Genomic DNA, 23649 nt, shown 5'->3' on the forward strand with positions numbered 1-23649 from the left:
TATACCACCAACAGTGAAAAGAAAAGCTATAGCTCTGTGTACGATGAAGGGTAGTATATTTCTGACAGCAGGGTCAGTGAAGAACGAGTAGAAAGATTGCAGCTACTTGCGTGAGTTTTCATTCCCAGCCTTAAAACAAGTATCTCACGTTCAGTTGTAGCAATAGAGGTAAATTGACAGGACATTTGTCATGGATGTTAGAGTGTACAGAGAGCAACAGAGAGAGAGAGTGTTAGAGACATCAGCATCTTGGCAAAGGAGGATTGAATGCCAGTTACTTCGAATTTGGAGACTATACTCATACATGAAAGAGAGGAAAACACCTTAACAGTAATGAAAAAGATGCTTTAACCCCATACAAGAAGTTGTGAAGGTAATGTTACTCCAGGAAGAGATAGATAGATAGATAGATAGATAGATAGATAGATAGATAGATAGATAGATAGATAGATAGATAGATAGATAGATAGATAGATAGATAGAGATAGATAGATAGATAGATAAGCTTTTCTTCTGAAGAGGAATACAATACACTATTGGTCAGGCATGTCAAATACGTGGTCCCCGGGCTGCATGCGGCCCGCATGACAGATCCTAGTTAGCACTAAACTAATGACAAAATGATTACTATCGTTTGTGATTGAATCATTCTGCATCTTCGGCATTACTTATTGACTTTTCTTACTTCTGCTTTCTGACAAAAGCACATTTTCCCATGGCATTATGGTACCGGAAACGTCATCTGCTAGTATAGTTGCAGCCACGAAGTTGCAACTGAAATGCTAGGCTGTGGTCCGCGGTACACTACCGGGCCGCGAGAGAACTGCCAGCAATGGAGACTCACTCAGTGAAGAGCTACAGCAAAAAGGCTGCCCCCTTTACTGAGGACACTTTTCAGAATGCTAGGTGGGCGGGACTTTGCAGCGGTGCAGAAAGAGGAGAGAGACCGCGGTGAGAGAGTATTACAACAAAGTATTTTTATGTTTCTGACAGTTTCCCCATATGACACGAGTCCACAGAAATCTCGTTACTATGAAGTACATTCAGCAGCAGATACTTTCATTACAACAAAGTGACATTGAAATGCTTGAATGAATCATCCACAGAGCAGTTAGTTCTGCGGTCACAGCTCAGTTGTGGACATTTGCACAACGATCCCCAAACAGAAACACTGTAAAAAAATGTTCTTTCTTCGAACTTTCCTCGTAGTGTTTTTTTGCTGTTTTTGTTTTGTGTGGTTTTAAGTGAAAAATTTTCCTTATTGCTCGTCAACATTTGAAAAACATCCATTAGAATTTAATGGATGATCACCCTTCTATAGAAACGGCATGCTTATTATATGCAAAAAAGCAGAAAAATCTCGGGTTGCAAACGTATGCAAAGTGCTGCATTTGAAGACGCCGAAAAAGCCGTTTTTATGTGGTTGCATTGATGCTTGTTCAAGAAACATTCATATTAATGCGGCACTCATTCAAAAATATATAATGTTTTTAAACTCTCTTGGGACCCGGACAAACAATCTCACATGTGGCAATAGCATGTTCACGTTAAATTCCTCCCACCCAATTCTCGTCAGCATAACTTCTAGACAGGAGAAGATTAAAATAATGCGAAAGAAGCTATTGAAGCTGCTTCCACGTGTGATGCACCTTTTCTGCAGTGACAGCAACCAAAACTAGATTACGGAGTATACTGAACATAAGCAACACACTTCGCGTGTCACTGTCTTCCATCCTCCCCAGATGGGATCGTCTGGTTGCAGCAAAACAAACTCAGGGCTCTCACTGATTCTGCATTATGGTAAGCTGTATAATTTCTATTACTAAATTATAACTTAATAATAATAGAAATGTAATGTAAATTGTGTATAAAACTGCTTTACGAACCCACCCATAATCACCCCAGAAAAAAAATTTGCTTCTAGTAAAGCGGTTCTTGGTGTCAATTAGGTTGCGGACCACTGGGCTACACTACTGGCTGGGCTGCTGAGACTGGCCACTGGGTACAACTGACCATCACGAGTAGTAATAGCTCGCATATTTTTACGTTTTTTTGCTCTAGTTTTATGTAATTTTGTGCTAGTATTGTAACGAACAGTTAGTGCAGACTACAGCTGAAGATCTGAAGTGGACGCGAGAGGTTGGTGAGTTGTTTATTAACAGATTTTTGTGATTTTGAGTTTGTATAATTAGTGTAGGTCAAGGGGCTTTCGCATATCGGCTTATTTTACAATATAAACCTTGAAGTAAACTTAGTAAAGTAAAAATTGATTTTTGGAGGATTTGTTTTCCAACTTGTATTACTGAGCAATGAATTCAGTGAGCGTTTTCGCAATTTCAGTTCACACGAACAGGACTTTGTGCTGTTTACGTCACCATACTCTTACAACGTTGAGAATGCGCCTGAGAATATCCAAATTGAATTGATTGAACTGCAGTCAAATTCTGTTCTGATGGCAAAATACAATGAAGTTGGTGTGCCAGGCTTGTATGCTTACCTGCCACTCTCATATGTGCAGATCCATAAGTTGACACCGAGAGTAATGTTTATGTTCGGAAACACTTACCTTTGTGAGCAATTGTTTTCGTTAATAAAAGCTACCAAAACCCCACATCGCTCAAGACTTACTGTCGGGCACCTTTCATCCCTCATAAAAGTTGCAGCTGCACAAGATTTCAAGCCTGATATTGACAAACTGGTTGCTAACAAGAGATGCCAAGTGTCGGGACAAAAGAAATAAATCTCACACTGTTTAAGACTCCTATATTAGCAATGAATATAATATAATGAATATAATATAATAATATAAGTACCTAGATAAGAGGCTAAGACTCTAATTGTACGCTGTTGTACTGCGATTGTATGGAAATAAATTGCTTTTCTTTAAACTTTAAGTGTTACATTTTTTAAAGTTTTCAGTATTGGAAAGAAAGCTACAGTAACTTTGTATAATAGTATAATAGTATTTGTTACAGTGCGGCCTGCTGACGCACATATGGCAGTCGAAGCGGCCCACCAATGGTAGTGAGTTTGAAATGCCTGCTATTGGTGACAGACGAAGTTGCCATCCCATTGAAGAAGGAGAACTCCAAGTCAGAGAAAAATGTTCAGGATATGAGTGTGCTACACCTAAGCTGAGGATGACAAGTCACTGTACTGTATTTTGGGTCAGCAAAGGCTGGAGTGTTTAATTGCCACTGTTACACCTGCATGAAGCCCAGAATGGTAAGTAACAAATGATGGTGCCAGGGCCAGAAAAGCAAGAGAGAATGGTCTCCAGGAAGCTTAAACCAGGAGTTGACATGTGGAGAAAGCAGGTAGTTAGCATGTGGGACATTAATATAGAAGAATGTCATCAGCCTTGAATGTTTTTCACCAGGATATGCGCATGCATTCTGGCCATGAATAAAGGTCACTGCAAGGAATAAGAATAAGGAGAGGGCAGCATGTCTGCAAACTAGATGATGGCTGGATTTGAGCCCCGTGTGTTGGAATTCTGTGAATCCTTTGTCCTTCTTGAAAAAGACTTTAAACGTGCTTGTACATTTTCTATGTTTATAACAAAGAGGAAGTGCATATTAAAATGCTGCCTTATGACACAAAGTGTGCGTGTGACCGTGGGAAAGTAGCTGTACACAAGTTGTATCAGCAAATGCTGGTCTGGAAAGCCTGCACTCTTCTATTTCTAGCCTCATTTTCAAATCACGCTTAGCAGTGTTATAAAAAATATTAGGCTTATCTCAGCCAACTGAAAATTAAATTTTTATGTAGCTAATGAAAATTCAGTGGTGCACTAATTTTTAATGTTGTTTTATTGGTTATTTTTAATTATAAGAAATAATATTTACAAGCATACCTTCATTGATATTTTACCCTGCTTTCTTCTACTTTTGTTCATTTCATTGTGAAACTTCTTCATTTTGGGCAGCTGGCCAGCTGAAGTGTTTCCTATATTATAATACATTGTCTCAATGTTTCAGTGAAGGAGGACTTTTATACACTGCTTTGATGCCAATTTCTAGTTGCCCACTCTATTATGATAATCATTTATTGCTGTTAATGGTTTCATCATTTGACTACAGTGTTGTTGTAGGTAATAAATAAATGCACATAGATGGATCAAAAGTGAATGAAACTTGTAAATATGAAGATCAGGAATACCTTATTTATGTTGCTCATTTACAACAACCCAATAAATTCCTTTTGCAAAGATCTTTGTCCAAGGCAGATTGGTCTTGAAAGAATGCGCTCATACAAAATTACCATTAGAAAATTGTCATATGTATAAATATGGCATAACACACTTGTGCCAATTACTGTATATTTCCTTTCTTGTAATCAGGCTAATTTATTTCAATAACTTAATATTATCCTTTGAACTCACCGAAGTGCCACAAATAATGTCATATTTCAGTCATGTCATGCAACGAGTTTCACACACACTAATCTAAGCTAATCACTTTCAATAAAATTTATACCAGCTGTTATACTGCATGTAAAGTTTTTTGTATTTTGAAAAACGTGCTGTTCCAATTTACATTTAAATACTGTCATATAAACCAATGGCTAAGACTGAAATAGAAATCAACTAAGTGAGAAGACTGATGCCTTTTGATATGTGAATCTGACACTAGGCTTAGAACCTGATAGCTGTGATTATACTTGGTGTCTCCAATCTCAGGGCAATTACATTATCTATAATTTGTGTTGGGACAGGATTCATTATCATACACCAGTAACGGCACACTGCACAATAACGTGCAGTGAATACACTTGACTTAAGCATTCATAGTTTTCATACTCTTACTTTGTACATTTAGCTCTTCTTTTCTCCACCCTAGCGGCCTGCTTCTTCTCTTCTTTCATCGGCATCTTTTCACACTAAAACACACTAAAATAAGTCAGTATTTGTGTTGCAATTACTTAGTATGTTTTCCTTAATTTTTCACTTAAGCTGGCACTTAAGTCTTCAAACTACCTCAAGAATGATTCAAGAGATAAAGAGACAGGGGAAGTGACGGCGAAGGTGGTAGGTATGAGAATGGTGCCCATACGCATGCACCGCACGGCCACCCTGCAGCCCGCTGCTGTGAGTTGATTCTACAATAAAATAAAATAAAAATAAAAAGAGGAATAACCTTAGAGGTCAATCATTACCCTGAAAGTGGATAGTAGAGTAACGTAGTATATGTGTACCAAATTTCAGATCAATAGTTCAAATGGTTTGCGAGCTACAGGTGATTTAAAATCCTGGACAGACAAACAGACAGCCACGGTAGCGTATTATATAAGAAGATTTCTCCTATGTGAAACATGCATTGCTGACGTGTATTTCAGAAAGTATTTTTTTCCTCCTGTGATTTACAGTATGCTACATTTGAATTACAATTTTTCCTCCTGCGATTTATTTTCACTACATTGTATTGGTGTAAATGGAAAAAAACAACTCATGTATAAAAAAACAGTAAGATATGTTTAAAAGGAGAAAACATGGTATAAAAGGAGATTGGAAAATCATGGATGTGTTTCTCTCCAAATGTTTTTTTATAACTTGCTTTAATTATACATATAATATTTTGTTATAAAAGGTCTTTTAACTAATATTCTTTTAATGCATTGTATGGTGACTCATTGATTGGCTCTACCTGAACCTTGGGTTTAAATGCTGCCCCGTTGTGTGTCTGTAAAGTTTGCACATTTTCTAAATGTTCATGTGAGTTTTCCAGGCACTCTGGTTCTCTCCCAATGTAAAACAGCTTCAGTTTATTAATGGCAGTAAACTTGTCTTGTATGTGTGGCTGTGTGCATGGGTGAGCCTGGTAATGACCTGGCACAGAATCTTATGTTAGTTCCTGTCTTGTGCCCAGTGCTGTCAGGCAGGGTAGGCTCTGGTTATTTAGACTTTTAATTGAAGCAAGCAAGTTCAGAAAATGAATTATGTTCTGTTAAATTCTGTTTGTCATTATCTTTTTGCACAGTACGAGAGGTGCCTTTACTTATAATCTTGTCACTAAATTTCATTTGTTATAAACATAGCAAAAGTATCAATTTCTTATATATATATATATATATATATATATATATACAACAAATATACATTTCATCCCACTGGAGCTTGTCCCACAAATAAAATGTAAAACTAGGTGTCATCTCACTTACTCTCTTACTCATAATATTAGGACATCAGGTTCTTGAGCTTTTTTGACAATAGCAAACACAAAACAAGCTTAGGGTTCAATTGTCACACATGCACACGCACACACTCTCTCTAACCAGGGCATTTTAAAGATGACAAATGACCTGACAGAATGGTTTTGGCTTACAGAAGAAAATGTGAGCCTGTGGAAGGAAATGCATGCGGACATGGGAGAGAAGATTAAAGCCCCTAAGAGAAAGTTCCCCAGCTGGAAAGTTACCTGAAACATGCTCAACTTTCAATATTACAAGATTTAAAAAAAAAAAAATCTATTTAATATCCTATCCAGCTATTTTATTAATATGTACCATACTTGTGCACTGCCATTATTATTATAATCACTATTAATATTAGCAAAAATTTATTATAAATAACACAGCTGGGCTGAAATATAAAGACTCAGGTAGGCTGAGCAGCTTATATAATAAAAAAACTTTACATTTTAAGAAATTATCTTAGGAATAACACCAGCTCTTAAGCTTTGCAAGATGAGTAATTGTTAAGTTCTTTGAAGCTGTGTGTGTCTTCAGCCAAATTTATGTAACATAACTTATTAGAGTATACATCCCAGAAACAAGACAGTAATCACAACCTGATTCCATGAGTAAATATGCCCCTCAGCATCTTAAATCCAAGCTAAAGACGCATTATTTGAGCATAGCATACCCTTAGCAGATATGATAACTATGTTGTTCCCACTGCAAACATGTTTTAAAATGTTTTTTCGGTCTTCTAAGCATTTCATATAGTGGCTCTCAATTAATGTAATTTATCAAACAATTTGTCAAATTTTTGGTATCTTTGAATTATTATTTCAAACACATTTTTTTCTTCTTCTAAAGATAGACAGTTAGGTGCAGGGGTATCTGACCTGATCTGAATAAGATGTCATTAACACTGCAATCCATTTCCTAATTAATTAAGTATATTTTAATTGTAAAATTCTCATATATTATGTAGAGCCATAGTCAACAACTGCTCTATAAACAAATATTTCAAGACAAGTTGTGGAATTTCTGTTTGTTTCTCATTATATAATTCTTTTATATATTTAATCCACTGGCTGCAATTTAAGGCAACTGTTTTTTCCTGCAGACAAAATAATGAAGCTAGAGGTTGTGCCCAAAATCAGTGCTATCTGATTAGTTTAACCTAATGTTAATAGCTAAATATAATTTAACATTATATGACTGAATGGGCTTCAGTATATTTTTGAAAATAATTTATTAATATTTAAAAGTGTATCAGTCTTTTAAGTACTGTAAATTTCAGTATTATTTGTATTCCTCATTTGATTCTACCACATAACTCCCTGTGCGGCAACTTCAGCGTGCAAATCAGCAACTGCAGATTGCAGACAAAAACAACTTTAATTTATATATGCCAACATAAAAGCACTGGTTTGAAACATTTTTTTTTCTTGGGTGAAATACTCATTACTTTGTGTCTTTCCAGACAGAGTAATATTGAAAAGAAAGGGTTGCGGCAGATTGAAGAATTTACCAATATATTTGGCTTCACAGGCTTGACACATAACTCTTGAAACCTGATTATTAAAATGATAATATGTACCAGAGGTTCTATCACGATGGCCTTTCCAGCCAGTAATAAATTTGGACCAGAATGGGTAATATTTTTTCTTCACACAGGCTCTTCAATTTCATCCGGTAGAAAGGTAAGCCACATATTATTAAAACAGACCCTGCCACTGGAGAAATTACTGCAGGTTTCCAGGTGCTGAAATGGTTGGATTGCCTTCTCACTAATAAATATTTAATGATATTGCTTGTAAGCAGGTACCACGTAGGTAATAAGACAAGGAATCAAGATTTATAAGGTGAATGGTATGGTTATTTTTTATGAAGGCATTTTTAAAATCAGGTTCGGCACAAATCCTTCTGTTCTGAAACTGAAGAATAAAAGTATAAAAAACACATTTTCTGCTTTAACTACATTTTAACATGCTTTTGAACTTCACGGAGATGACATTAAAGCTCATGATCTATTGGAGTAACACTCCAGCACTTCTGGAGCTTTAAGGCTTTATTGCATTGATCAGATGTTTTTCATTTCCCACTGTGCAGTAGAACAGATCTAAGGCATGAAAACTGTTGTTTAGAATCATGGTGTATCCGCACCTAAATGCTCAACAAAGCAACTATATTGACTGACGCTGAAAGACATTGAAAGTTCCCATGCCCTCTCATTATAGGTACACGCAGCTGTACTGATTTCATTGCAAAAAAAAGTATTGGCAGCATGTTACTGGCTTCCACGGCAGTCCTTCAGACTGATTTTCAAATGTGAAAAACAGAAACTGCATTCAGAATATATGTCTGCAACACTGTTTTGAGATTAACTGCATGAGTAATTGATATGATGAAAAGTCTTTCTATTTAATTTAATCACATAAGGAGTTTACACTATAAAATGGGATCTGCATCAGATGGAATCTTTGGTAAATGTTTTCATTTGTATTTCATCCTGAAAGAGTCGTAGTAGAAACGTCTGTTATTCAGATCATATATTCTTATGATGTACAGATCTGAATCAGTCTGATATGGTAACATTTAATCCACCTCACGTGGGACGGTAAAAATCCTTTAAAACATTCATGCCCTAGTAACTCTAGCAAAATCCCAGAGCACTCCTTTTTCCTTTATATAGGAAGATAAACATATATGGGACAAAAAACTTACTGCACATTATCAAACAGTGACAGTGTCTCTCATAACTTTCCAAAATGCATTATAAGAACAGACTGAAGATTTTTAAAGAGACAGCAGCATTTACTGGTAAACCTCTTTAATTTGGCCATTCCCTACATGGATTATATAATGGATTATTCAACATCTCACCAGAGCATTCCCAGACAATGTTGTCTAGTAGTAGTAGTAGGAGGAGGAGATTTTTGTTGTCATTTCAACCATATACAGTTAGTACAGTACACAGTGAAACAAAACAACATTCTTGTAGGACCACATAGAACACAGGACTACAGAAAAAACGTTTAACATAAGATGGATGTGTGCAAGCATGTGCAATCATTGTAGGACAGTGCAAGGACAGACAGTGGTGCAAACAAAGCAGTGCAGTGGCGACCAGAACACATTTATGATATCTACAAGTACAAAAAAATTAGCAGGTTGTGCCAAAATATGACAATATCTTAATAAAAGGAACAGATATAAAGATAACACTGGAAGTAGGAAGAAAATAACAGCATGATAATAAATATAAAAAATATAAAGACATGATCTAGTTGACAGGGAAGGTGTGTACATGTTATCAGTCTAGTCTCTGAGTGTTTAGGAGTCTTATGGCTTGAGGGAAGAAATTATTACAAATTCTGATAGTAAAGGCCTGAATGCTTTGATATCTTTTTCCAGACGGCAGGAGAGCGAGGGATGCGTTGGGTCCTCCACAATGCTGGTGACTTTGCAGATGCGGCATGTAGTGCACATGCCCGTGATGGAGCGAAGAGAGATTCTGATGTTCTTCTCAGGTGTCCTCACTATCCTCTGCAGTGTCTTGTGATCCATGACAGTGCAATTCCCAAACCAGACAGTGATACAGCTACACATAATGCTCTCAATAATCCCTCTGTAGAAAGTGGTGAGCATGGGTGGTGGGAGATTGACATTCCTCAGTTTGTGAAGGAAGTAAAGATGCTGCTGGGCTTTCCTGGCTATGGAGCTGGTGTTCAGAGACCACTAATCAGGCCCATGCTGCCATTTCATGGCAGGGCCAATGTGTGCTGCAAGACTGGAACTCTGTGAGTGGAATGATCTATATTTTATATACTATTTGCTAGTTTGTGGCCATTTGCTGTATTCTGTTTGTTGTATGTGTTTGTCTGAGTCTTTTGCTGTTTGAGGCACAGTGGTGTAATGGTTTGCACTGCTGCCTCCCAGCACAGATTATATTTTTGGCAACAGTAATCAGTCCAGCATAGTTGGTAGATGCTTTCCTAACCCCCAGGGACACTTAAAAGACCATTGTGCCATTATGATCCAGTCAAAATTAGTTCAGCTCCTCCTTCCCTATTAACTTCAATGCATTTTGCATAGTTTGGTGAAGTTCCCGATCATTCCGGTGTTTTCACTAATCTCACAGCAAAGCAAACTCTGTACGGTTTGCTCATCACTACTCTTAACTACCTAGCGAATATTATTTTTTTTTTAAAAAGAAACCAGTACTCTTATACAAATGCACTATGCCACCATCTTATATTGGCACAAAATGATGACACAATACATCACATGACTACTTTTTCAAATACCTAGCAAAGAATATAGTAAGTCAAATGGTCATAATCACCTCTAGTCAGCATATTGTCACAACCTGTCAAAGGGGTTGCCATATTCCTTGCACTTCATATAACCCTGGCATATTTGGATAATACAAACTGGTATGCTAGTTCTCATTGTAGATTACAGCTCAGAATTTAATACTGCTGTAACATCAAAGTTGACCACCAATCTCCTCAGTTTTGGAGTCAGTGTCACCTTTTGAAATTTGATTATGGACTCCCAAACCAGCAGATCTCAGCATGTGCAGATTGGTAACAAATTTCATGCTCCATGCTGACCCTCACCACAGGCAGCACACAGGGTAGTATGCTGAGCCCACCTCTGACTGTGTGGTCAGAGCTCCAACTCCATCATTAGATTTGCTGATGACACCACCATCACAGGGATATTCACCAAAAATAATGAAACAGCTTAAATAGAAGAGGTCTATCTGCTAAGTCACTGGATCCAGGGTGATGATCTCACTGTCCATTAATTTCAGAAAGCAGAAGGCAGACCAAATTTCCATATACATCAGAAGGGATGCTGTTGAATGAGTGAGAAATTTTACAAGCATCTACAGGTGCACAGCAGAGTTCATCCTCACTGATTACATGACATCCTGATATGGCACCTGTTTGGCTCAATGTTAAGCACTGTAAAGATTGGTGAAAGCGACACAGAACATTAAAAACATCCAGCTGCCTAATGTTCAAAACATATTTCATTACTCATTGCCATAGAATGTCAAATAGTATATTCAAAAAGACATTGGCCAACCTGCACATCACACTTTCTCATTCTTTCCTTCTCAAAAATGATACAAAACAATTAGTACTAACACCATTAGATTTAGGAAAGTTTCTACCCACAAATTGTAAAGTTCTGAACAGTCAATCATAAGAACAGAAAAAGTAACATAATAATGCGTGTTTTTGTCAGGTCATGTCATTTTCTAACCCACTTAGTCCTGAACTGGGTCATGGGGAGTGCTGGAGCCTATCCCAGCTAGCACAGGGGTGCAAGGCAGGAATAAACCCTGGACATGGTGCCAGACCATCGCAACATGCAAACACACCAAACACACACTAAGGCTCATTTAAAGTTGGTAATTCACCTAGCCTGTATATCTTTGGAAATTGTGGGAGGGAAATTGAGCACCCAGAACATACAAATTCCGCACAGGAAGAATCCAGGACATGAGCCCTGGTCTCCTTAATGCGAAGCAGCAGCTGTACCACTGCACCACTGTGCTGCCCATTGTAAAAAAGTTAATTTTGTAATTTCACCTAATTTAATGCAATTTATGGTCATTTGTATTAAATTCTGCAAATGGGTTTTCTTTGTCATGTTTGATTTGAAGTTTGTATTAACTGTATAATAATGTATAGATTTTAACAGTTACACCTTATTCTCTACAAACTGCATATTAACTGTAGATAATATATATAATTGTCAGGAGTTTGTGAAAAATCCTGCTGCTAAAGTATACATTTTTATTCAGTTCCATAATGACAAATCCAGCTGATCATGGAAACACACAGACAGCTAACTTTGAAATGTTAATAGGAACAAAAGTAATGAGATTTAAATTTATTTAATAGGGAGGAAAAGATATACACTGTCTGTAGGTATGCAAAGCAGACTTCATGTTGGCAGTGAAATGTGGCTTCAAAACTCATTTCCAGCACACCCGCACTTGCATAAAAAACACAGCTGCTGTCTGACGAGTGCATTGTTTCGTTTGAAATCATTTAATTAGATGCTGTAAAAAACAAGTCTGTCAGTTTTAACATTTACTGTATGTCTTCATAAAATGCACAGAATGAAATGTGGAGAGTATCAGCTCCTTTATTTTTGATTAAATAAAAAAATAAATGGATAAGTTTAATTTTTTAAATATATTGTTTATAGGGTGGTTCAGAGTACGTCACACACTGAGATGTATGGCCTATTTAGGGCTGCACAGTAGTTAACACAGAACAGAAGAAATGGTGTAGGATTTACAGTGAGGAAAGACTGAAGGGGATGTTGTGAAGAATAGAAGGAGGCATTTAGAGAGGAGCTGGAAGCAGAAGTGAATGTAGTATAGGATGTAGAGAACATTATCTTGAAGTTTGATATGAAAGTGAGAATTGGACAGGGGAATGAAGTATACCAGGATAAACATGGTAGATATGGATTAAGAAGAAGACACAAAGAGGAAGAATATGTTCTGGAAATGGCACAGAGCTTTATGCTGGAGTGAATGAACACCTGCTTTAGGAAAATAAAACATAACTGATGAGAATGGTGGAGTTTAACATCAGATAGATTACATTCTGGTGAGAAGAGCTGACAGAAAGTTTATAATTAATACCTGGAGAATAAAACAGCACAGTCTTCTAGTAATGGATTTGAAGATGAAAAGAAGCAAGCCTAAGAAGAGATGTGGAAATTCAAGGATTAAGATGTGAAATAAGAAGGGAGAAAAGAGAGAGCAGGAGAATATGTAAGAAAGAAAGAATTGGAATCAGATGGGAATTTCTGGAGGGGGCAAGTGTTGGACAGAAATGAGAACATTGTGCATAGAAGGAGCAGAGACAGTGTTAATCATCTGATCAAAAGGATATAGGACTCCACAGGGGGAAGGAGGTGCAGTGATGAGTTAATGAAGTACAGGAATGAGCATGGGCGAAAAACCAAGGGGCTTTAAGTATTGGAATGTGAAGCATTTACTGCATGGGCAGAAGAACTGTGCAGGTATTGAAATGGAAAGACAGAGAGCAGTGACAACAGCAAGAGTAAGGGCGGTGCAGGATATGTGTGAGAACTTGGAAACGGGACAAGGAGAAAAGTATTTGTATGAAATAACAAAGACCAAAAAAACAACAAAAACAAGATCTAAATAGAGCTTATAAAATTAAGGATGGGAATAGATATATCCTGCAAAATGAGAGCGATATTAACAGTTAATGGAGAAGGTACGAGAAGCAGCTGTAAAATACAGAGAACAATAGGTCAACTTGAAATATTTGGAAAGGTACAAAATCCAGTGATGAAAAAGCAAAGATTGGAAATTGAAAAAGTATTAAGTAAGATAAAGGCAGGAAAAAAACATAAACCATAAGGTGTTCAGATTCAAATACTGAGAGCTTAAATTGCTGAAAGTACCATGGGATGAGGAAAAGATCCCAGATGACTGAAGAGATAATGCACTAGTCCCTTTATTTAAGAGCAAGACTGGATCAAGGAAATTATCATGCGGTTAAGATAATGGAACACTTTGATGAAAATGTTGGAAAGAGTAATAGATGATAGACTGAGGGCTTGTGAGGATAGATGATAGACAGTATTGTGCAGCATCTTCAGGTGAAAAGGTTGAAGAGAAATTAAAAGCTATATTATGCATTTATATGAAAGGCAATGAGAGAGTCCCATGGGATGTAATATTTTACAGTATAAGGAAGAATACATTTTTGGAAAGACTGGCAAGACTAGTAGAAATGATGTATGAGGGATCAATAATAACACAAACTGAAGTCTAGAAATATTTAATGTGCAAGGTCTACAACTGATTTCCTTTCTGTCCTTGCAGTGTATCTGCTTAGAAGGGTAAGTGCTAAATTAGGGGAATGTCTATATGCTGATGATCTTGTGATCACAGTAGATTCAGAAGATGAATTATAGAGAAGGGTGATCAAGTGGAAGGGGTCTTGGAACAAGAAGGATTGACAGACCATGTAGGAAAATAGAGATTATGGTCAGTATATTGAGGGGGAGGAAAGCCTGCTAACAGAAGATTAATGGGGCTTTGAAAGTAGAGCCGTTTAAATACTTGGGGTCAGTTACAACCTTAGAGGGGTGCTGTGAAGTGGAAATAGGTGAGAGAATAAAAGCAGAATGGAAAAATGATGGACGATGTCAAGGTGGTTATGTGATAAAAATACGTCAAGCAAGGTTAGGTAAAGATTTACAGTACGGAACAGTAAAAAGTGCCAGTGTTTGTGTATAGTACAGAGACTTGGCAATAAAACAAAGACAGGAAAAGAAACTTAAAAGAACTAACATAAGAATGATGAAATTTGTTTGGGTATTACACTGAGAAATACACTGAAAATGAAGAGGTTAGGAGTACATCAAAAGAAAGAAAGATCAGTAAAAAATTAAAAACCTAGATTGATGTGGTGCAGACATATGGTAAGGAGAAACATGGAGAAAGTCTGCAGGAGATTTGCCACAGAGAGTAGGTAAAGAGAGACGCAGACGCTCAACTGAAGAGAATGTGTGCAGAGGGATATTAGGTAGACAGGGTTGAAATGGAACATGACTAAAGATTTAAGCAGCTTTAAATGTGGCACAGTAGTAGGTGCCAGACACACCTACATATGTTTAGTAACAGCAACTCTGCTGTGTGTTTTGGTTGAATCAAAAAAATGAACCAAGAAACATAAAATCAATGACAGTACCATGGCAGACCTCTGAAGGAACCCTGTGAACAGAACGAGATGGACTACAATTAGCCATTTAACAGCTCAGTATGACGTTGATGATGAAAGTGGCATATTAGAATGCATGATGTGTCCTACTGTGTTTTGTCATTAACTGAGTATGAAGGCAACAGATCAATCAAGTTTCATTTTTACCAATGAAAAACAAAACAGTTCCTGTTGGACAATGGAGGATAGGAAAAACCATTGCCTAGTCTGATGAATCTTTCTACATGCTGATTTATAGGGACAGAAGAAACGGGATATCAAAAGACCCGCAAAGCCATTGATTTTTCTTTGTTGATGTCGATGGTGCATGCTGGTAGGGGAGTTGTAGTAGTGTGGAATGTGTTTCCAATTGTACACATTGGATTCCTTCACTCAAACAGAGCAAAATTTGAATGTCAAATGCTATTTGAACATTGCTGGCAATTAATGACATAGAGAATTTCAGTGTTATAATGGAATGTCCTGGCATGGTACCAGGAAAATGGTAGAGAAGTGGCCTCTTTAGTCACCATGTGCGTCAGCACTTTTGGGATGATTTGGGGGATGAGATGTGATGAGGGAGTAGGAGTAAAGATCTGCCACAGCCTTCTTTTAATGATACAATGGATGTATTTGTCTAGTAACTAGGAAATGAAGTATTATTAAACTGACTTTGTACATCAAGCATTAAATCTATTGTTCCAGAAAGTTGGAACAATGCTCTAGTGTTTTGGAACCATAAGAAAGAAAAAACATAAATTTAACTTGGAAAATCAACTCTCTCTGGATAACATTTATATCATTATTTTTGCATATTTCCATAATTCACAATAAAGCAGAACTTGATTGATTGTTTGACATTAAAGAACAAGATAAAAATGTTATGCAAGTTTAGCAATGATCCATAATTAAAGCAGAAAACTTAGAATCTGATACTGACTGAATTACTAATTGTAAAAAGCCACTGAATTATGTTTTGTAATATTCTTAATATAAAATAACTTCTTTTTCCCTAAAACATTTAAGTGTCACCATTTCATGATATGTGTCTTTTTTGTTCCTCTGCATATATTACATTTGCCTTTTCCAGCAATATTCTCTTTGCCTCTGGCATCTCTTCCTACGACACACTTTCACTTGTATGAATTAATTCATATTAATTGTATTTTTTGGATAATTTGAAACTTTTTAATGGTCCATACTTGAAACTTTTTAATTATGTTGTACTGTATATTAATCCTCCTTTAATTGGGGTAACAAGCTAGTGTTTTTTGATGAAAGTCAAATAATACTTCAGCTCAAAAGACTACACCATACTTCAAAATAGGAAAGCTTATGCATGGAGCATGCAGTGGCCAGAAATTCTGTATTTGACATTAGAGTTATCATGTTCATAACAGTAAAACTTCAGAAAATGTGACTTTCTCTTTTATTTATTTATTTTAACATTTTATTGAATTTATAAAAATCAAATAACATTCCATACAAGCAAGTCAAGTTTTACAAAACAAGGTTCAAAATAAATCAACCCCCACCCATGGGAAAGACAGCTAGGCCAACAGAGTAAAACTTTAATAGTAGGAAAAATAATAAATAAGTAAAAAGTAGAGTAAAAATAGAGAAGAGAACCCACTTCCTCAATTTAAATCCATCCATCCATTATCCAACCTGCTATATCCTAACTACAGGGTCACAGGGGTCTGCTGGAGCCAATCCTAGCCAACACAGGGCGCAAGGCAGGAAACAAACCCTGGGCAGGGTGCCAGCCCACCACAGTCAATTTAAATACTTATTCTAAAATGTTATTGATTAGATCCCGGTTTTGAAAAAGTTTAGTACAGATCCTCTAAGTAAGAATATGATTTTTTCCAATTTCAGATAATATATAATATCAGTTACCCACTGACTTAATCTTTTATTAAACAGAATAAATGCATATTGGTAATAAACAATGGCTCCACTTGGATACTTGCAATAGTTCTCTTGCAGTACTGCTTTACTTTTGGCATTCTTCAATCATTTGAGATATCCTACATTCTAACATTCCTGGTGAGAGATACTATGAGAAAAAGTGGAATATGCCCCAAGAACAACAACCTCCTAAACAGACACTAAAATGATAAAAGGGAAATGGTAACCTAACAGAGCTTGTTAGAGGGAGATGAGGACAAGGACGTAACAGTCATAGACGTGATGTGCTTGATGTTGTTGTCATGGAAGGAACCCATTTTGTGTGTCCTACATTTGGCTGTGGCTGAGCTCTTAGTGCTACTGACATCAAATTCACCTCACAAAACAAAACCATGGACTCATTTGTCATCTACTAAAACTGCAACACCAACACTTACCAGTTATGGGACACTGCCAGTGCACTCACTGCATAAAAGATTATGCATACAAAAGCTTCTGAACTACAGGATTTCAGGAAGCTGATTAAACTAACGGTGATTGCTAGCACTCTGAGCTGGAATCCACTTATCTGGAGCTGAGAGACTGTAACACTAATTCCTTTGCTCCAGTGCCATCTGCAATAAATAAAAAAAGAAAACAAAATAACAGTGAAATCTTTAAAATCCAAAGAATACCTTCCCAGTCTGAACTAATCTGCCTCACATGGCTTTACCTTTTGAAAACCACACTTTTAGCCCCAGTATGTGGTTTTAACAGTGAATATCTCTATTACTCCTTCATCTACCACCGCCTAATTCTGAGCTAACTCCTGTGCTGCACAAGATTTATGGTCTATGAAAGGGAAATTTTCTGTATACCTATCTGTGTGCTTATCTGTGTGACCAAAACATTATGTGCCAGCACAGTTACCATAGAGATGATGAGATCATATGACATTTAGTTTTTAACTATAGTATTTAGAGTATATACTTATGATGTTCCTATTTAATGATAAAATATTTGCCAAAGACAATCAGTCTATCTTGATATTTTTGTACTTTTTACTGTATTTTCTTTGTTGATAGGTACAATGTTATGCAAATTATCCATTATCATGGAATCAAGCAATTCCATACTTCTTCAGCCTTGTCATGGTGAACTGAGGTGTTTAAATGCCAGCTCCCTTAGATCTGTTGGATCTACGTTGATACCCACCCTGATGTCGATTCCAGAAAAACTTCAAGGACGAAAGACATCGGTACTCCAATGGAAACCCAACCTGGACGTCTACAGTCCAAAAACATTAACAGCGTCATTCAGTGGACTGGTCCACAGCAACATTAGGTGGGTTTTCAGCTGTCACTGGGCTGGAAATATTTCCAGAAATTCTAGTTGATACCCACTCCAATAAGGGGTGGACCCACCCTGGAGGACTCTCAGAAAACCTGTGCATTGGCCAAATCTAATTTTTTTTTCCCACACATCGATTTCAAAATTAGCCCATTTTGGTTGGAAAACAGCACATCTGCCAACCCTGTTTATAATACATGGTGTCTATTGCAGTGTTGATCTCATTCACTATTCAAAGTAAATTTAAAGACTAACTTATTGATAGCCAATACAATACAGTATCTGACTGTTTTTTAAGTTATGCAATACATTATGATTTTAGTCATAAATATTAAAGAGTGAATATAATGATACTCAACACAACCAGACTTACAGAAGGAGTACTCAATAATCTAACAAGATGAATTCCTAATAAGCCACTCAGTTAAACTTGCAGCTATTGGTAGTCTTTCTTAAAGTTATTTATGTTATCTATTTTTATAATTTACAAGTATGTCCCATGTGTGATATTCCTTAGTATGTTAAGTACCCTGCACACATGGGAGTAAGCTTGAACATATATGCACTGCATTCAAGAACTCTTTATGGAAGTGTATAAATTATATAAAAAGTCAAAGATGAAGCAACCCGTTAAGAAATAACTTTTGAAAAGTCAAGTCTATGATGTATAATTAAGCAAACTGACTGATTAAAGTTGACATGCTCAAATTACACTTTTCCCTATTTTTATTGTGTTAAGCATGCTATTATTCATAGGAGGAGTGGCACTGACAACATGACACTTGACTATGACTTACACTTTTAACATCTCAAATGAACAGCTAATGTGTTTTGTGAATATTAATAGCCTTTGTGCATTTTTCATTCTTGAGTACCCCTTCCTCCAGCTTTATATTTGAATAGGAATAGCTGACATTTATTGAAGTTTCTAAATAAAGAGAATTCCTACTGAGTTATTTTCCAAGTAATGTTTTGATCATCTTATCCATTGTACAGGCCATTGCTTTAGCGTAGCATGCAGCCTTCTGATGTCTAATAATAGGAAATGCTATAACATTTTTTGTTATTTGATTTAACTTAACACATATGCAATGGTGTGTTAATCTTTCTTGAGAGCTAATTTCTGTGGTTTTCCTTTTAAAAATTAACTTAAAATGAAATATACAAAACTTACATTCAAAATATGATTAACTTTACTTAGATTGTTGCAAAGACAATGACAGCGACAATGCAGAATGCAGTGAGCTGTTTCTAGACATATCTAGATGAGTTTATCGAACAGAAGTTGATTATATGTGATCAATGCTTGTTAAGCATTATCCGTATTATCCTTTGGCAAAAAATGGCAATCTTCATCTTGTTCATTGCACTCAATAATAATAATAATAATAATAATAATTCTTTACATTTATATAGTGCTTTTCTTGCTACTCAAAAGCGCTTAGACAGAGGGGAACCACTTCAACCACCACCAATGTGTAGCATCCACCTGGATGATGCAACAGCAGCCCATTTTGCACCAGTATGCTTACCACAAATTAGCTGTTAGGTGGTTAGGGTGAGAGAGGCAGTTAAAGACAGTCGATGATTAAGGAGCCAGAATGAATAGGCCATGGACAATTTAGCCTGGACATCCGGATACACCCTGCTCTTTACAAAGGATGACTAAGGATCTTTTATGACCACAGAGAGTCAGAACTTCAGTTTTACTTCTTCGCAGGGTAGCGCCAAATTTAGAGCAAAACATTCCTATCACTGAACTGTGGCATTAGGATCTACATTCAGACCATCATTGAGACCTGCCAACAGACCCTCACCTACTTCTTCTAATTAATGTTGTGTACTGTATCTTGTAAATTACAGATACACAAAACATTGGTTAACAATTCTACACATGTCTTACCATTTTCATAGTTAGAGTTTTACAATTTGGTTTCACCACAGTTATTGTGAGTCAGTGCAGCTAATAATAGATTGGGGTCTTGTCTCAGTGGGGGTAACTTGCTCACTTGCCCACTGCAAAGTACAACAAAAAAATTCTTTCCCCACCTGGCCGCTCTCTTCCTCTATGCAGTTGAGATTTTGCCCCTGACTCACCTGTCTCCAAGCTCAGTGAGTTTATGGAGAAACCCTACAATGACTCTAAGGAGACAAGGGTAGCTTTACTTTGTAAGAGAGACACCAGGAAGGAGGTCCCTCTGATAGATCCTGGTGTCCATGCAACCCAACTCTGTCGGATCCTTTAAGAAGACCGTATATTGAGGGAAGACCTCTTGTTGCATCAGGGGATAAGTGCCTTCTGTTGGCCTGGAGATATAATAATCTATTTACAGTCCTCCATAGCCCTGTTCTCATTTTATAAGGAGGGCTTGAATATTTTGTGAACAGCTTGGCTGCCTGCCACCTACCATACAGGGGGAACATTGCATGCTGGTGTCCAAGTCACATATCATTCTCATGCACCTGGGCAACTCTCCCCTGACATCCTGTACACTAACAGTGAATACTGTACTTGTGATATTCCTCCTTCTGTACTAGCATGATAACATATATCATCACCGCCAGTGCATCTTTCTCCTCTCCTCTTCTTCCTAGAACATTGCTGAGCACCTCTCACTGCCCTATTCCCAGCCTTGACTGCCTGCTATTTGCCAGGTCGCCAGTCACAAAACATGCACTGGTTTTAATCAAGACTGTCTACATTATCACCTTACTTTGTACATATATGACTAACATTTTTTATTTAATTTAATAAAATGTATTCTGATATCTTTTAATCTCTCTAGGGAAAAGCAATAGGACATCTGTAGGACATCTCTCAGAGGGGACTGGGCGGTATCATGGTCTGGAATCCCTACAGATTTTATTTTTTCTCCAGCCGTCTGGAGTTTTTTTGTTTTTTCTGTCCCCCCTGGCTATTGAACCTTACTCTTATTCGATGTTAATGTTGATTTATTTTGTTTTATAATTATGTCTTTCATTTTTCTATTCTTTAATATGTAAAGCACTTTGAGCTACTGTTTGTATGAAAATGTGCTATATAAATAAATGTTGTTGTTGTTGTCTGTCTACATTCTGTGCCTTTGCTCTGGCATAATTCTGTCCGGTATCCACAAAAGGGTTGAAATGCCTAATGAACAAAGGCATGTTTGGTAAACTGCAACATACGTCCATGCATCGCATCCTCCACAGCAATGTCCACATCAGGGCTGCAATGATGATGAAGAAAGGCAAAAGAAAGAGCAATGTAAGGTAAATCTGGTGCACAGAGGTTTATAAATGCAAAACGTGATTGCATTTGGTAAGACAAACTTACCATTGTACAATTCATTTTAATAAACGGCCGTTTCTCTATACTAGTTACCAATAATAGTTTGAAGGCTTTTAACATTGGGAGTTAACGTGTACTGGCCTTGCTGACTGCAATCTAAGTTTATCAAGCAACTAAACACCAGTTTAAATACATCTTTGGAAATAAGGCGACTGTTTTATTTATTTATTGTGAAATTACAGAATTCATTACATAGATATTTGAAGTAAATTTCATCAAATTGCAACAAACCTTCCCTAAAAAATGTAATGCATTAGGATTCTAGGAAACTGATTGCTAATAAAGTATTGTTTACAATCTTTAAACAAATAGCTTTATGCAAATTTAATTAGGGATTCTTAGAATTTTAATTAGAATGTAAATTATGTGGTAAATGAAGAAAGGAGTCTATAATAGCATAAAAAACTTAACATTAATGCTGTGAACATATACAGTATTACATTGACTTAACTAACCAACACTATCCTTTAAAGTAAAGGTTGTTTTTTTCATTTTGTAATTTGTACATTCATCCAAATCAAAATATTCAAGAAAAATATTCAATATTGTATAACATTAATACTTAGATTTTATTAGGAGATAGCAATAGAATATTAGTTCAAATTAGCTGGAAGAATCCACATGTACTGCACGTAGTTGCCAAACTAAACTTACATCGATGTACAGTTCGTGAATATAATCATGTTGCCAAGTAAAGGCCTACTTTTGCCTGTGGATTGGTGAGCTTAGGTAGTGAAAACATTGAAATATAAACTCTGTCAGGCTCAGAACAGTAAAGTTCCTATAATCCTTTAAATCAAGACTGTATGAATATAGTTGCTAATTCATACCCATTTCTCCTTTTTTAACTCCAACTAATTCATGAAAAGAAGTACACTACAATAACATATTGCCTTTGTACAAAATAACTCTTTCTTTGTTCAGAAATTCCTCCGTGCCAGCAATGATGTGTACAGTTTAAAAATGCATGTGTAGCATAGATTTAGGAACGGTATGTACTTTGCAGAGTGAACTTTAACTCATTGTCTGTGAATGTGAATATGAGGTCTTCCTTACTCAGGAGTCTAAACATGAGTTGCCTTGTAATGATTGATATAATTTTAGATAAACTATTTTTTCATAGCTTTATTTAGGTCAAGCCTGTCTTGTCTAAGCGCAAACTTGAAACAGTGATACATGCTTTTATAACATTTCATCTAGATTACTGCAATGTGCTTCTTTTTGGAATGAGCCATGCCTCCATTGCTCGCCTACAGCTGGGACAAAACGCTGCTGCTCAATTTTTAACTGGCACAAGAAAGCATGAGCATGTTACCCCGATTTTGGCTTCCCTTCACTGGCTTCCAATTCGTTTTCGAATTCATTTTAAGATCCTTGTATTTGTTTTTAAATCCTTTAATGGTTGTGCCCCACTTTATTTGTCGGAACTGCTGCACCCTTATGTACCATCTCGCTCTCTCAGGTCAGCAGACCAGATGCTTTTTTGTGTTCCCAAGGCACGATGCAAACTACGAGGTGATCGAGCTTTTTCAGTTGCAGCCTCAAAACTCTGGAACGATTTGCCGTTGCACGTTAGGCAGGCTCCTTCACTAGCAGCCTTTAAATCCTTTTTAAAAACACATTTGGCTTTTAACCCAGTATGATACTGTATGTTGGCTAACTGTATACTTTTTATTAAGAATCTCTTTAACTTTTATGTGTTTCTGTTTCATCTACCCTTTGGTTTTGTGTGTCTGATATGTTGGGTTTTTATTTTACAGCACTTTGGTCAGCCTTGATGTTGTTTTTAAAGTGCTTTATAAATAAATAAATAAATAAATAAATAAATAAATAAATAAATAAATAGCTTTATTTAATAGCAGTCTCTCTAATAGTCAGAGAGAATAGTTTGGAAAATGGAAGTATGGCATATTATAGTAAACAACATATCTAAGTGGCCAGTATTGAAAAATAACATTCAGCTATTTGCTGTCACGGAGATGTGCTAATGATGAAATATCCCTGTGCTTTTTTAGCATGTAATTTAGATTCTGAACACTAAATCAGTACCATCGGTACTGTTAACGGTAAGTTACATCAGCTAGCGATGAGTGACCCAAGTATGAGCTGGCATTACATCACCAGTGGCAGGGG

At 36.6% G+C, this 23649-nt stretch overlaps 1 protein-coding gene across 2 annotated transcripts in view; it reads left to right on the top strand.

Annotated features, from left to right (window-relative positions):
• Window positions 1-23649, top strand: part of LOC120524230 (SCAN domain-containing protein 3-like) — a 47917-nt gene that overhangs the window by 18511 nt on the left and 5757 nt on the right. The window contains exon 2 of one of the 2 annotated variants that reach the window (XR_005632783.1): window positions 17921-18179. The exons of the other annotated variant lie outside the window; for it this stretch is intronic. The gene's annotated coding sequence lies outside the window, so the exon portion shown is untranslated. The remainder of the gene's footprint in view (window positions 1-17920; window positions 18180-23649) is intronic. 2 annotated transcript variants of the gene reach the window in all.

This window comes from Polypterus senegalus, chromosome 2 (genome assembly GCF_016835505.1).
Source record: "Polypterus senegalus isolate Bchr_013 chromosome 2, ASM1683550v1, whole genome shotgun sequence".
NCBI lineage: Eukaryota > Metazoa > Chordata > Cladistia > Polypteriformes > Polypteridae > Polypterus > Polypterus senegalus.